Source organism: Hemitrygon akajei, chromosome 4 (assembly GCF_048418815.1).
Source record: "Hemitrygon akajei chromosome 4, sHemAka1.3, whole genome shotgun sequence".
NCBI classification, from domain to species: domain Eukaryota; kingdom Metazoa; phylum Chordata; class Chondrichthyes; order Myliobatiformes; family Dasyatidae; genus Hemitrygon; species Hemitrygon akajei.
The window spans coordinates 12902180-12919368 of record NC_133127.1 but is presented as its reverse complement, the minus strand read 5'-3'; the positions used below and the strand labels follow the sequence as shown (position 1 = coordinate 12919368).

Below are 17189 nucleotides of genomic sequence, written 5' to 3'. Positions count from 1 at the left end.
CAGAAGTGGAGAGAGTGAGCAGCTTTAAGTTCCTGGGTGTCAAGATCTCTGAGGATCTAACCTGGTCCCAACATATCGATGTAGTTATAAAGAACATGAGACAGTGACTATACTTCATTAGGAGTTTGAAGAGATTTGGCATGTCAACAAATACACTCAAAAACTTCTGTAGGTATACTGTGAAGAGCATTCTGTCAGGCTGCAGCACTGTTTGGCATGGGTGGGGGGCCGAAAGAAGCTGCAGAGGGTTGGAAATTTAGTTAGCTCCATCTTGGGCACTAGCCTAGAAAGTACCCAGGGCATCTTCAAGGAGCGGTGTCTCAGCAAGGCAGCATCCATTAATAAGGACCTCCAGCACCCAGGGCATGCCCTTTTCTCACTGTTACCATCAGGTAGGAGGTACAGAAGCCTAAAGGCACACACTCAACAATTCAGGAACAGCTTCTTCCCCTCTGCCATCAGTTCCTAAATGGACATTGAACTCACTTTTTAAATATATATTATTTATGGTTTTTGCACAAATTTTAATCTATTCAATATATGTATACTGTATTTTATTTATGTTTATTTATTTTTTTTTCTTCTTCTTCTATATTATGTATTGCATTGAACTGCTGCTGTGAAGTTAACATATTTCACAACACATGCCAGTGATAATAAACCTGATTCTGAAATCTTCACTGTTTTGAATTGACTTTATTACTTATATCCTTCATATACATGAGAAGTAAAAATCTTTACGTTACCTCTCCATTCAAATGTGAAATTACAGAAATTTATAACAAATATTATGTACAACAGGATAGACAATATAACATAGAAATACAGTTGTGTCAGCATGAATTAAGCAGTCTGATGGCCTGGTGGATGAAGCTGTCCTGGAGTCTGTAGGTCCTGGTTTTTATGCTGCGGTACGGTTTCCCGGATGATGGCAGCTGGAACAATTTGTGGTTGGGATGACTCGGGTCTCCCGTGATCCTTAGAGCCCTTTTTACACACCTGTCTTTGTAAATGTCCTGAACAGTGGGAAGTTCACATCTGTAGATGTGCTGGGCTGTCCACGCCACTCTCAGCAGAGTCCTGTGATTGAGAGAAGTACAGCTCCCATACCAAGCAGTAATGCAGCCTGTCAGGATGCTCTCAATTGTGCCCCTGTAGAAAGTTCTTAGAATTTTGGGGGGTCATACCAAACTTCTTCAACCATCTGAGGTGAAAGAGGTGCTGTTGTGCCTTTCTTACCACACAGCCGGTATGTATGGACCATGTGAGATCCTCGGTGATGTTTATGCTGAGGAACTTAAAGCTGTTCACCCTCTCAACCCCAGATCCATTGGTGTCAATAGGGGTTAGCCTGTCTCCACTCCTCCTGTAATCCACAACTAGCTCCTTTGTTTTTGTGACGTTGAGAGCGAGGTTGTTTTCTTGACACCACTGTGTCACGGTGATGATTTCTCTGTAGGTTGCCCCATTATTATTTGAGATTAGGCCAATCAGTGTAGTGTCATCAGTAAATTTAATTAGCAGATTGGAGCTGTGGGTGGTGACACAGTCATGGGTATACAGAGAGTAAAGGAGTGGGCTTAGTACACAGCCCTGAGGGGCACCTGTGTTGAGCATGTCCAGATGTTCAAGTGTTGAGTGAAGAGCCATTTGCTGTGGACCTGTTGGACTGATTAGAGTGGATCCAAGTTCCTTCACAGGCAGGAGTTGACATGTTTCATCACCAATCTCTCAAAGCACTTCATCACAGTGGATATATGTATGTGCTAGAGGATGACAATCACTGAGACAGGTCAGCTCAATGTTAAACTGAGAACTTATCTGCCTATATGGTCAAGCATAAGCAGCTTGCATGTTCTTCCCGTGACAGTGGATTTCCTCCAGATGCTCCGGTTTCCTTCCACATTCCAAAGCCGACCTGGTTAGAAAGTTGTTAGTCACATTGGGCGGCACCGACTCAGTGGGCCAGAAGTGTTATTTTATATCTCTAAATATAAAATAACATTTTAAAAGGAACTCACGTATTTGTCAAAGGGATTCTTTACTAGAATCAAAGCAAACAAATAGTTCTCAAGCAACACCATCAAAATGACTGGGTTGTTCATATTGGTTACTTGTGTGATTTTACGACACAGCAATTATCATTGAGTAAAGGAAGTCAACAGCTATGGTCATGAGCAGAAAATAAGAATGGAAACATTTGGGTTAGCATAACACTTTACAGTACCAGCGATCCTGGTTCAATTCTTGCCACTGTCTGTAAGGAGCTTGTATGTTTTCCCCATGGACCAGGATAACTAAGGGGTAAAGGATAACTACACTCATTCTACTTCTGGTGTTCCCACAACCAATGCTCTCACTCTAAGGACTCTTTTATCTTGTTATCTCAGGCTCATTATTAGTTGCTATTTATTTATATTTGCATTTGCACAGTTTGTTATTCATTGATCCTGTTTACATCTCAAGGTTGTATGTGGTGACATGTACGTACTTTGTACGTACAACATCATGGGCCGAAAGGTCTGTATTGTGCTGTAATATCCTATGCACCAAATACCTTTGGAATGTGGGAGGAAACAGGGAGAACATACAGATAGCAGTAGACTTGAACCTGGATCACTGTCACTGTAATACCGTTACACCAATCAATATGCTACCTTTTCCAACTGACCCCAATTGCATCTGCCCTGGGAGTGTTTTATGCTGCTGTGCAAAAGGAGCCTCTATCTTGCATCTAGCCTCTGCTGTCCCTGCACTGCGCGGTTTAATGGGACAATGTAGGAAGAGCTTTACTCTGGACCTGACTCATGTGGCACCTGCCTAAGGTACACTCAGTGTCCACTTTATTAGGTACACTGCACACCTGTTCAGTAATGCAAATAACTGATCAATCATGTGGCAGCAAAGCAAAAAAGCATGCGGACCTAGTCAAGAGTTTCAGTTGTTGTTCAAACCAAGTATCAGAATGGGTAAAAAATGTGATCTAATTGACTTTGACTCTGGAATGATTGTTAGTGCCAGATGGTGTGGTTTGAGTATCCCAGAAACTGCCGAACTCCTGGGATTTTCACACACAACAGTCTCTCGAGCTGGGATTCTCTACCACCTTTTTTATGCCATGGACCAATACCATAAAGTAAGTGGTCCGTGAACCTTGGATTGGGAACACCTGCTCTGGAGTTCACAGAGAATGGTGTGAAAAACAAATGAGCGGCAGTTCTGTGGGCAAAAATGCCATGTTAATAAGAGAGATCAGAGGAGAATGGCTAGATTGGTTCAAACTGAGAGGAAAGCAACAGTAACTCACATAACCATGCGTTATAATAATGGTGTGCAGAAGAACATTTCTGAATGCGCAACACCTCAAACCTTGAAGTGGATAGGCTATAGCAGTGGAACACCATGAATGAAGACTCAGTGGACACTCTTATTAAATACAGGAGGTAGCTAATAAACTGGCCACTTAGGATATATTTGATGGAACAAATCGCAGAGAGATTTAGTATGTGTCCATTTCATGGCTTGGGAGTATTTAATGCTGATACATCATTGCCTTATGTGCAAACAAAAGTTTAAAAAAATCACAATAAACAAAATGCGCAAAATAAATCTATGGCCATATCTCTGTCAACTCAGCCACTTGCGTATTAAAAGGAATTGCCAAGGGCTTTTACAGCTGAATTTACTCAGGGCGTTCACCATTAATCCACCTTTATCTGAGCTCATTAACTTGGGCCTATTTTATTTCAGTTGTGTAAAGATCTGTGAAAATGCACTGGTCAAACTTTCAAGTGCGTATATTCAACCCTGTGAAATGCAAACAACAGGATTCAACATCCTAACCCAGTAACCACTACACCTTCTTCAACTAAGTAAAACTAGCTGTGGAATGCTTTGGCTGCTCCCTTCAGGAGGGGTTCCGGTTCTATGTGGGATCTACAGGAATTTAGCATTTTAAAAGGAAAGCCACAAAATGGAGGGATTAAGAAGGAATTCTGTTAGATGTTCAGAGTACCACAGAGAGCAATCTAACTGGTTGCATTACCATCTGGTATGGAGGGGGCCACTGCAAAGGATAGGAAGAAGCTGCAGAGGGTTATAAACTCAGCCAGCACCATCACGAGCACTTGCCTCCCCAGCGTCAAGGACATCTTTAAAAGGCAATGCCTCAAAAAGATGGCACCCATCAGTAAGGACCCCCCACCCATCACCCAGTTCATGAACCTCTTCTCATTTCTACCTTCGAGGAGGAGGTACAGGAGCCTGAAATCACACACTTAACATTTCAGAAACTGCTTCTTCTCCTCTACCATCAGATTTCTGAATGGGCAATGAACCCATGTACACTACATGGCTATTATTTTTTGTTTTTTGTTGTTCTCTTTTTGCACTACTTATTTTTTTCATAGTTATCATAATTTATAGTCTTTATTATATGTATTACCTGTTGTAGAGCCTTCCTGTCCACCACAGTGCAGTTTCCATACCAAACTGTGATGCAGCAGTTTAGGATGCTCTCTACTGTGCTTCTGTACAACAACATGAGGTTAACACAAAGTGTACTGCAGATGTTGTGGTCAAATCAATACGTACAAACACGCTGGAGGAACTCAGCAGGTCAGGCAGCATCCGTGGAAACAAGCAGTCAAGGTTTCGGGCCGAGAGCTGACGAAACGTTGACCGTGTCCTCACAAAGGGTCTCGGCCCAAAACATTGACTGCTCGTTTCCACGGATGCTGCCCAACCTGCTGAGTTCCTCCAGCGTGTTTGTACATGTTAACATGAGGTTATAGTCCAGCTTCAGAAAGTAGAGGCATTAGTGAGCTTTCTGGCTGTGCATGATGTATTCTGAGACCATGAGAGGTTGTGCAAGATGTGCACTCTCAGGAGTTTAAAGCGGCTATGGTTGTGCCTCCGATGTGAGTGGCATGAGATCTCCTGAAGTTGATAACCATCTGCTTTGTCTTGTTAACATTAAGGAAGAGGTGTTTGCCCAATGCCCGGCTTTGAGCTCTTCCACCTCCCTCTTTCAGCCACTGCACTCCTTATTTTATAAATTATGTAATGCAGTCCTCTCTTCTCTATCTTGTCTTGCTTTTATCTATCTTAAAAAGTGATTTCCACTCCTGTTTTATGGATTACAGAATATAATCCATTTTTCTTATATTCTTAGAGAATATAATCTCTTTTTCTTCATCTTAGAACATGGAACACTTCAGCACAGTACAGGCCCACAATGTTGTGTTGACCTTTTAACCTACTCCAAGATCAATCTAACCCTTCCCTCCTCTATAGCCCTCCTTTTTGCGATCACCCACATGCCTATCTAAGAGTCTCTTAAATATTCCTAAAGTATGTGCACCTACCACCATCCCTGGCAGCATCTTCTATATATTTACCACTCTCTGTGTAAAAAAACCTACCTCTGACACCACCACCCCGCACTTTTCTCCAATCACCTTAAAGTTATGCTGCCTCGTATTAACCATTTCTGCCATGGGAAAATGTCTCTGGCTATCCACTCGATCCATGCCTGTCATCATTTTGTACGCATCTATCAAGTCACCTCTCAACAAGACCCTATACCTCCATGTTATTTTCCTGTATCACCATAATAAGAATTTCAGTATTTACCTGACCTACACCTTTCATAAATCTGTCTATGGAGGGATAGGTCATCATGATCTACAGGGTTACTACATCCATATCTATCCTTGTGATAGCATCACCTGCTTGACTTGAGATAATCAGCAATAGGGAGCTTCGCTTTAGCAAAGTGTCTCATCTTACTTAGCTAAACTGCAGCAGCTTTCCTGGTCATCTCTTTCACACTCCCCTTTCTACTGGTGGTATTATGTTATCATATTCTTAATTCTACCTGTCTCAGTTAGACCACACAGCATGAGAGCAGATTCAAGCCACTCAGCCCGTTGAGTTTGTTCCACATTCCTTCATGGCTGATTTATTATCCCCCTCAAACCCCATCTCCAGCCTTCTCTCCATTGTTATGTTTTGTAATTCCAGAAACTAAGTGAAAGAGAAACACAGGAATGGGTTATGTTCGGTCTACTTTATTTTTCTTTCCTTTTTTTAAAGTGAGGTGCTCATATATGACGTGATAATGTAATGATGTACAGTATGGCATCCACATATTGCTTGTGTATAACCCATAACTAATTATGTAAACAAACAAAGATTGCTTAATCAAACAATATATTTACAATATTACTCAAATATTATTCAGAGATTGAATACACTACACTCATAACCTTTGACACCCTAACTAATCAAGAACCTATCTACCTCTGTTTTAAATGCACTCAATGACTTACCATCTTTGGCAATGAATTCCACAGATCTATCACTCTCCAACTAAAGAATTTCCTCCTCATCTCCATTCTGAGTGGACATATTTTTATTCTGATGCTGTGCCTTCTGGTCCTAGATTCCCCCACGACCTGAAACATCGTCTCCACATCCACTCTATGTACAGTAGTTATTTTGTTATTGTCACTATAGCATTTCATTTTGCACTATTCAGATTTGCACTACAAACTTTTTTTAAGATTGAAGATTAGCTTTACTTGTCACATGTGCATCATTGGCTGCAGCCCACCATTACTGCAGGACTTGTCTGTGTCCAGGACAAAGAAGTGAGCAGATAAAATCATCACTGAAACTACTCGCCCAACAAATTTCCTTTTCCAAAAGCTCCTACCTGGAAAGAGCTATAGGGGTAATAAAACAAAAAAAAACTTCATGTCATCTTAAATGTTTCTTTCCCTTGGCAGTTGATTGATAAACCATTCTAGTTAGCCCCCTTCCACCCCCCTCTGTCTATTAACTGTCCAAAACTAAAAACACTTTAAACCACTTTTTATAATGCTGTTTTCATTATAACTACATCTATACTTTTAACTTTATTTTATATAATTCTTTATTCTGTATAATCATTGAATGTTGTTATTTTTTTGTTGCATGTAGTTTGTTCCCTGACCAACACACCACAGCAATTTTCCCAAACATGTAAATGTATATGGCAAATAAAGCTGATCCTTGAAACTTCAAAACATACAGTGAAATGCGTCATTTGCGTCAACAGCCAACACTCTCCGAGGATTGTGCTGGGGGCAGCCCACAAGTGTTGCCAATCTTCTGGCCCATAACTTACTAACCATAACTGCCAACTGCTATAACAGGTTGACAGTTTTGAACCGTTGGAGGTTCAAACCGTTGGAGCCATGTGGTCACAGAAAGAAGATACAAATTCCTTATAGACGGTGGTGGAGTTAAACCTGGGTCACCAGCGCTGAAAGGTGAAATGCTAATCGCTATGTTACCTTGCTGCAGAAGTGAATATTTGCGTAATTCTGCTATTTTGCGCTTTTCATTGTATTTTATATATACAGTTTACTCTGTGAGCTTCATGTGAGCAAATCCTGATGAAGTCTCAGCTCAAAACATCAAGACTGTTGCCATAGATGCTACCTGACCTGAGTTCCTTCAGCATTTTGTGTGTGTGTGTGTGTGTGTGTGTGTGTGTGTGTGTGTGTGTGTGTGTGTGTGTGTGTGTGTGTGTGTGTGTGTGTGTGTGTGTGTGTGTGTGTGTTGCTCTGGATTTCAAGCATGTTGTGCTGATCATGTAACCCACTCTAGAAACTGCCTAGAATTTCCCTACCACATAACCCTCTAATATTCTAAGCTCCATGTACCATGTACCTATCTAAGAGTCTCTTAAAAGACCCTATTGTATCTGTCTCTACCACCGTCACTGGCAGTGCATTCCATGCACCCACCAATCTATGTGTGAAATACTTATCTACTTCCAAGCATATTAAAACTTTGCCCTTCCTGTTAGCCATTTCAGCTCTGGGAAAAAGTCTCTGGCTATCCATACAATCAATGCTTCTCATCATCTTATACACCTCTACCAGGTCACCTCTCATCCTCCATCACTCCAAGGAGAAAAGGCCAAGTTCACTCAACCTATTCTCAAAAGGCATGCTCTCCAATCCAAGCTACATCCTTGTAAATCTAAATCTCTTCTGCACTCTCTCTATACTATCCACATCCTTCCTGTAGTGAGGTGACTAGAAATGAACTCAGTACTCCAAGTGGGGTCTAACTAAAGTCTTATATAGCTGTAATATTACCTCACGGTTCTTGAACTCAATCCCACGGTTCAAGAAGGCCAACACACCATATGCCTTCTTAGCCACACTGACAACCTGTGCAGCAGCTTTGAGTGTCCCATGGACGTGGACCCCAATATCTCACTGATCCTTCATACTGCCAAGAGACTTACCATTAATATTGTATTCTGTCTTCAAATTTGACCTACCAAAATGAACCACTTCACACTTACCTGGGTTGATCTCCATCTGCCACTTCTCTGCAGAATCACTTGTGTTAAGGAATTTAATTGCACCCTAGTGTATAGGACAATAAACTAATCTGAATTTGGATTTAGCTACACTTGGAAAACATTTGAAACTAAACATTTGATGTGGGTCAGTGAATGGAACTCTTGCATCTAAATCATGAGTTGGTGGGGTCAAACCCACCCCTGATACCCAAGTCTTAATCCAAACCAACACATTAGCACTGGAGGAGTGTTGTATCATCAGTAGGTGACGTCTTTGGATGCCATTTTATCATAGGCCCTATCTATCCTCGACAGTGTACAAAACACTGAAATGTCTGGATAGGGTGGATGTGGAGAGAATGTTTCCTATAGTGGGGGAATCTAGGACCAGTGGGCACGCCCTCAGAGTAGAAGGATGTAGAGGAAGAGATAAGGAGGTGTTTCTTTAGCTCGAGGGTGCTGAATCTGTGGAATTCATTGCCGCAGACAGCTGCGAAGACCAAGACATTGGGTATATTTAAAGTGAAGGTTGGTAAGTTCCTGATTGGTCAGGATGTCAAAAGTTACATGGAGGAAGACAGGAGAATGGGGTTGAGAGTGATAATAATTCAGCCATGATCGATTGGCAGAGCAGACTGATGGGCTGAATGACCTAATTCTACTCTTAGACCTTATGGTCTTATGGACTAACACGCAGCGATATCTAAAAGAAAAGCAAGTGGACCTACCCTCCAATTGTGACCAGGGTAAAAAGGGAACAATTTCATAAACAGATTGCTGCTACTATGTATAACATGACCAGCCATGGGTGGATTGCTGGCAAGACTTTTCAGGAGCTTTCTCATAATTGAGAGCATGAGGGGGATAAACAGTGAAGGTGATTACAAGTAGGAGAGTTTCTGTTTGAAAGTGTACCTGGGTGGGGTAAGTCAGCCTTTTCACTCACTGCCTTGAGGTGAACACATGGAGAATGAAGAAAAGATTAAAATATGCCTGCATGCTGCAAGAAGATTAAAAGGAATGCAAAAATGAATACAATGACAGTGAGCTCCGTTATTGATGGTCGACAAGATATGGGCTCCTTTAATCTGTCCTCGGAGATGGGTCCTGTGCACAAAGCGAGGCAAGGAAAAAATTGAAGTAATAACCCAAGAGAGCTTCAAAGGCACTGTTATCTTCCGCCCCTTGCTACAATTTATTTCAATGTTTCAGTCGCTTTTTATATTTCTTCCCCGTCTTATTAATCACCTGCTTTGATCTGATGGCAGTACTTAACAGAAATGGAGTCAGTGCTAAGTGGTTTCAGATACAATGGTTTAGTGATACGTTTTTAGTTACAGGAAACCTAGTCTCTTGCCCTACCACATGACAAAGGTTGGCAGCCGCAGTTGCTCCTGCCACTTGCTTTTGAATGTGACTGTGAGAGAGATAAGGCACAAAAATACTTGCAATTTGTGCAGTTTTTACTGTGCTGCTGAGATGATCATAGAAAGAAGGTATAGGACCCCTGGGACCCACACCATTAGGTTCAGGAACAGTTACTACCCCTCAGCCATCAGGCTCTTGAACCAATGGGGATAACCTCACTCAACTTCACTCATCCCATCACTGAACTGTTTCAACACTCCTGAATTGCTGGAGATATAGCAAACATTTCTTTTATCATCTCCTCCATAAGGTCCAACTGCAGGGTCAGAAAATGGCAATCTCGCACTCTTGTGTTGATCTAGTCTTCACTATTTCCCAGGTCAGATTTACTTCACAATCAGGTTTATTGTCACTGGCACACAGTACAGTGTATAAAGCTTAGGCACACATATATGGTTCCTAAGGTTGTCATAGCCAGGGGTGGTAGTGGAGATAAGCTCCCACTATCTATAAAGTGCTCTTAATGGCGTGCAACTCTAACAGCCTCTGACAACCAAGTCCAACTCTTGGCCTTCACGTCTGGCTTAGCTAATAGGCCCGGTGGAACTATTTCTACTGATATGAGAAGGGGCAAAGGCGGACCACTGACACCTCAAAACCAGTTGCTCTGGGCAGGTGGGGCTTGTCAGCCTTGGACAGCAGCCCACCTAGGAGAAGGAAAGCTCTGATTTTAAACCTCTGCTGCCTTGTGGCCATTCCCACCCATGGGAAAGGCTTCAGGAATAAACCCAGAGGAAGAAATCCGGAGCCAGGTGTCCCTAAGGCAGTTTGATGTTGTTTACAAACTTCACTCTGGCAACCTCTGTGAGAACACTGGTATCAAGCCGTATCAGCGCTTGCCCTTCCCTTGGATGACATCAGTGACGTGGAGAGGGGGAATCCGCTGCATGGGCAACAGCCGGTTCTTCAAATCTTCCCACCCAGGCTTGCGCCCTGGAGAGGACACTCCAGCATTGCTACTCAGAGTGACACAACACAGAAAGCATTAGTTACCAGTGAGAAGCCGCTGCACTTGATTGGTGCAGAGTGAGGTGCCGGGGCTGCTTCTAACGGTAGGAGAGATCCTATGACCCCACTGGGCAGCTACTGCCCGCCTCAAATAGGTGCTGCCTCGCCACAGTCCATTTGCTCCACTGGGTGTGTGGGGTGCAGGGTACCCCCAGCAGGTGGATCAATAACCTTACACCTGGCAAAAAAAGGAAAAATCAGAAGTATCCAGCCCTCAAGATAGATACTTGGAATGTACCGACCATGACACTAGGCCTTACAGAAGACCTGCAAGATATGAGTGAAGCCCGCAAGACCGCAGTCATCAACAATGAACTGAGCAGTCTGCAGATGGACATCATCGCCCTTCCTCTGGAAGCCTTCGAGAGGAAGACTTCTCCTTCATCTGGCAAGAAAGAGCAGGAGGGAGGACATGATAATATTGAGATTGATGTTTAGGCATACAGGGTTAAATAGTACATTAACAGGGTTAAATAGGTCCCGTTCTGATATGTCGGTCTATGGCCTCCTCTTGTGCTAAGATGAGGCCATCCTCAGTGTGAAGGAGACCTTATATTCCATCGGGACAGTCTCCAACCTATTGGCATGAATATCAATGTCTCCTTTCGGTAAAAAAAAAATTCCCCTCCCTCCTCTCTTCTTCTATTTTCCACTCTGGCTTCCTATTTCATCTCACCTGCCTATCACCCTGGGTCCCCTTCTCTTTCCCTTTCTCCCATGGTCAGCCCTCCTCTCCTACAGGTTCCTTCTTCTCCAGCTATTTATCTTTCCAACCCAACTGACTTCATCGATCACCTGCAAACTATCCTCCTTCTCCTCTCCCCACCTTTTTATTCTGGTGTCTTCCCCCTTCCTTTCCAGACCTGAAGAAGGGTCTCAGGCCAAAACATTGGCTGTTTACTCTTTTCAGTAGATGCTGCCTGTCCCTCTGAGTTCCTCCAGCATTTTGTTTGTGTTGCTCTGGATACCTAGTATCTGCACTTACTCATGTTATAAATAGAAATTTGTTTTTAATGAAGAAACACAAAAATGGGAGGTGTGAATATTGTAATCAACAAGAAATGGTTGAGCAAGTACTGGTGAGGGGTCCAAGATATAATCAAGATAGGTGATGGTTGATTTTAAAGTTATCATGGAATAAAATAGAAATTAACATTAACAATATTTTGAAGAAAGGATTGCAGGATTATTGTTTTAACTATACAGTATAGTGCAGTTCCTTATGAATACAGGTTGTTTTAATAAAATTTGATGCAAGTATAAATATATAGGATTTAGCTATCCTGACCCACACTCTAGTTCAAAAGATGCTGGTGAAGCATCTTAAAAACTGTTTGCCATCTGACATAAAACCTCCAAAGACAAAGAAGAAAAACATAATGTCCTTGTTGAAGAATCTCAGCCCAAAATGTCAACTGTTTATTCCTCTCCATAGACACCGCTTGACCAGCTGAGTTCCCCCAGCATTTAGTGTGTGTTGCTGAAGGCTTCCAGCATCTGCAGAATCTCTGGTATTCCAAATTAGAACTGATTTATCAACTTACAACAGAAAATGTTAAATCCATTAGTCAGAAGTAATCTGTGCCTGCTTTCCTTTATCAAATCAAACGGTTTTTAAGTGGCTATAAATGTCTTCCATAATTATTATTGCTAAAAGCTTCATTCCATTTGAGGATAAGCATACTATGTAGAAAAGTATAGCACATTAGCAGGACCTTCTACCCACAAGGAGTAAGCAGAAATTGCAGTTGGAAATGGAATTGGTTTATTATTGTCACTTTGAGTAGAAACAGAAAAAAAAAGCACAATGAGTGTGACAGAAACTAGGGGGGAAAAAGAGGAAACATAAGAAAATGAAGAATGACTATGATGTTCCAGATGCTGTCAGGATTAGAGAGCATGTCTTATCTGGATAGGTTGAGTGAGTTAGGGTTTTTTCTTTGGAGTGAAGGAGAATGGGAGATGACTTGGTAGAGGTGCTTAAGATGATAAGAGGCATAGACTGAGTGGACAGCCAGTATTTTTTTTCCCAGGATGGAAATGACTAATATGAGCAGGTTTAATACTAAGGTGATTGGAGGAAAGTATAAGAGAGATGTGAGAGGTAGGTATTTTATACAGAATGTGGTGGGTGTGTTACATATTCAGGCAACAATAAATATATATGAGTTAGGCAAGGGTTTGTATAACAAATAACACGTTTATTAAACACTGAAAACAAACCCCCCCAAAAGTAAACAAACACTAGCTTAACCGGAATTCAGCTGCTGTGCGGCAGATTCACAGTTCTTAATAGCGTTGCAGTTCAAACAGTTCTTAAAGCGGTATTGAAAAAAAACAGTTCTTTAAAGCGGTATGCCGAAAGTTCAAAAGCTCACAGTCCTTTTAAAAGGAGAGACTTTTTTAAAGCGATTTATATTCTCTTCCACGTCGTTGTCCTTCGATTCCCGGCGTCGAACTTTCCCACGAAGAATTTTATGGAATATAACGGCTTAAAGGCACTGACCTTTCTTCCACACTATTCTCAATCTCCCGCTATCCCAGCGGAGATTAACACGAGAACAGTCAACGAAATCCTTCCGAATGAGGATCACACAAGGTCGAACTTTCCACCATCGAAAATCGATTCTCCTCGATCTTTATCTTCCAAATTCTTATCTTCACTCTCCACCAGCAAAGAAACCGCTGGCAATGACCTTTTAAACTTTAGGCATTATACAAAACTTCATTTTTCAACTAAACTGCGTCATCACATTAAATCACGCAGTGACATGAAGTCAACGGCAAATCCAGCCACGAACTGCCCCACCTGACAGGGCGGGTCTTCCTTTTATACCCTGTAAAAAAAAAACCTGTCACATGACCTCTACTGGCGGGAAAATGACATCACTCCACCATCACAAGACCATTACCTCAAGTCCAGTATAACTTCAACCCCAGTCACGTAACAAGGGTACCACTGTCACGTGTCACGGGTACGTAACAGGTGCGTGGAATGCACTGGCAGGGGAGGTAATAGAGATTCTCAGGGATTCTTAGATTTATAACTTAGAAACATTGATGAAAGAAAAATAGGAGACTATGTAGGGAAGGGTTAGATTGATCTTAGAGTAGGTTAAAAGGTCAGCATAACATCATGGGGCAAAGATGCTGCATGATTGGCTTGAGTATCTCAGAAACTGCTGGCTTCCAGGGATTTTCATGTAGAACAGTCTCTAGAGCAGGGGTTCCCAACCTTTTTTATGTTGTGGCCCAATATCATTAAGCAAGGGGTCCGTGGAACTCCTGATCTGGAGTGTACAGAAAATGAAAGAAACAAAAGCAAACATCCAGCGAACGGGTGCAAAAAGCCTTGTTTTTTGCCTGTGGGCAAAAAAGCCTTAATAAGAGAGGTCAGAGGAGAATGTCCACACAAGTTCAAGCGGACAGGAAGGTGGCAGTGACTCAAATAACCATGTGCTATAACAATGGTGTGCAAAAGTACATCTCCGAATGCACAATACATCAAACCTTGAAGTGGACAAGCTACGGCAGCAGAAGACAACACTGGGTTCCACTCCTGTACTTAAAAAAGTGGCCAGTGACTGTATATCAAAGCTTTAAAGTCCTTTTTGGCCTTCACAGATCAGGAAGGATGTTGAATAAGAAACAGAAGGAGTAAGCCATTTGCTCTATTCTGATAAATCAAGAAGATTTAGGCAGATCTTTCATATTACTGAATTAAACAGTGCCAACACTGTTCCCACAACCTATGGACTCACTTTCAAGGATTCTTCATCTCATGGTCTTAAAATTTTTGCTTATTTATTTATTATTATGTTTTCTTTTAGTATATGCATAGTTTGCTGTCTTTTGCACATGGGTTGTTTGTCTTTCAAACACAATTGATCCTATTGTGCTTCTTTGCATTTACTGTGAATGCCTGCAAGAAAATGAATCTCAATATGGTGACACGGAAGTACTTTGATAATAAAATTACTTTCAACTTTGAACTTTTAGTGGCACTTCACTGTACTGATTCCATTTTCCATGACTCCCATAAGATTAAAAACATCTATTGATCAGTTTTGAAAATATTAGTGACAGAACCTCAACCTCCCCCTTAGATAGAGAACTTCAAAGATTCACTACTGTCTTGGTGAAGTAATTTCTTTGCATTTCATTCTTGAAAGCTGAAACTTTATTTTGAGACTAGGATTTTGTTCTAGACACTCCAACCAGGGAAAGCATCATCCCTATATCTACTTCTCAAACATTACACATTTCATTAAGATTGCCAATCATAGGGAATACAGAACCAGTCTACATAACCAGTCCCAAGAATCCCAAGACCTGAGGGCACAGCCTCAGAATATAAGTAAGTCCCTTTAGAACAGAGATGAAGAGTAACATATTTAGCCAGAGAGTGGAAATCATTGCCACAGACAACTTTGGAAGCCAATTCATTGGGTATATTGCAAACAGGAGTTGGTAGATTCTGGATTAGTAAAGATATCAGAGGTTATGGAGAGTAGGCAGCAGAATGGGGATGTGAGGGATAATACATCAGAGCTGATTGAATGGCAGATCAGACTCAATGGGCCAAATGGCCTAATCCTGCTTCTATATCTTATGGCCTTAACATCTAATCAACTGGCAAAAATTCAATACACTCCCTTCCTATCCTTCTCAGGTAGGAAGACCAGATCTGCACATAATATTGCAAATTTGGCCTTACTGAGACCCTAGTCAATCACAGTACAACACCTTTACTCTTTGATTTGTATGATCTTGTTATAAGGCAAATACACAGCTTATCTTCTTTGCTACACTCACTCATTCGCATACAAGAACACTTGAACAACGCTTTTCATATTCTTGCCATTTTGAGAGTACTCCACTTTTCCATTACTTCCATCAAAGTAGATGATCTCACATTTTCTCCACAATATTTTCCATCTGTTATATCCACACCTATTTGCTCAACCAAATAATGCCTTCTGTAGTTTCTCCCATTAACTTACTCATCCACCATCAAATCTTTTACAACACACATGAAATGCTGGTGAAATTCAGCAGATCAGGCAGCAGCTATGGAGAGAAAGGAAGAGTCGATGTTTCACACCAAGACCCTTTATCAGGACCAAAATAATGATTTTTTATTCCTCTCCATAGATGCTGCCTGACCTGCTGAATTCTTCCAGCATTTTGCTTGTGTTGCTTTGGATCTGAAGAATCTCTTGTGTTGGATCTATTATACTTACATTCCTGTCAAATCATGATAAAGACTGTGAGTAGCTGAAGCCCCACTGGCACCCACAGGTCAGAGACAGCGAATCAACAGAAGGCTCTAGCCTGTGGGTGCCAATTTATGTCTACCATTTTCCATCCATTAACCAATCCTCTAATATTGTTGTCTAAATTTCCCATTACAATTTCCTCCATTATAGTTCATTGCATTGTCCAGATGTCAAACTCTCTGGCCTGAAAATCCCTGATTTGTATCTCTCTCCTTTATGAAATAATAGTTAGATTTACTAGTTCCAAGTTGTAGCAACCATTCTAGAACCATGGAATTTTGAAAGATAACAAACACATTCACAATCATCTCTGCATCGCTTTCAAAGGCCCAAGGATGCAAGATTACGTGTAAAATGTGTGGATTTCTCAGATTTCCCTAAACCTAATTCATAATTATTAAGGTACATATATGTCACTCTATACTGACCTGAGATTCATTTTCTTGTGGGTATATTCAGTAAATCCAGTAACCATAATAGAATCAATGGAAGGTTGCACCAACAGGGTGGACATCCAGCGTTCAATAGACAAACTACAAATATAAAAAGAAAGAAAAAAATAATAATCTTAAAGAGAAACAGTATGCTGCAGATCTGCAGAGAGAAATTCAAAAGGGTATATTTAGAGGTTTGGTACGTAGCCTGCAGAACATCACTGGTTTACCAGTGCCATCTTATTGTCTCTCAATCTCTCGAGGTGTTGTTCACTAACTTTTTAGAATTTCTGATTCACGGGCCTCAAGAAGGTGGCATCCATCATTAACACCCGCCACCATCCAGGACATGACCTCTTCTCATTACTATCGTCAGGAAGGAGGAATAGGGCACTCAACATTTTAGGAACAGCTTCTTCCCCTCTGAACAGACCACGTAACCACGAATACCTCATTATTCCTCTTATTGCACTAGTTTTTTGTTGTTTATGGTGATTTTGTCTTTGCACTGTACTGCTGTCACAAAACAACAAATTCCACATCATTAAGTCAGTGAAAATAAATGGGATCCGATTGTGAAGAGCTACTGAATACTCCCTTTGGAATTTATTCTAGTTATATAAGAATTTGATAAATTCTAACTTTTTGAAAAATCTTTTTGCTTAAGCTGCCATC

General features: G+C 41.4%; 1 long non-coding RNA gene across 1 annotated transcript in view; it reads right to left on the bottom strand.

The window, feature by feature from the left end:
- The window catches only part of LOC140726132 (uncharacterized), a 66936-nt gene that overhangs the window by 39897 nt on the left and 9850 nt on the right, over positions 1-17189 (bottom strand). Inside the window, exon 2 of the long non-coding RNA XR_012098582.1 lies at positions 16509-16613. This is a non-coding gene — a long non-coding RNA (uncharacterized lncRNA). The remainder of the gene's footprint in view (positions 1-16508; positions 16614-17189) is intronic.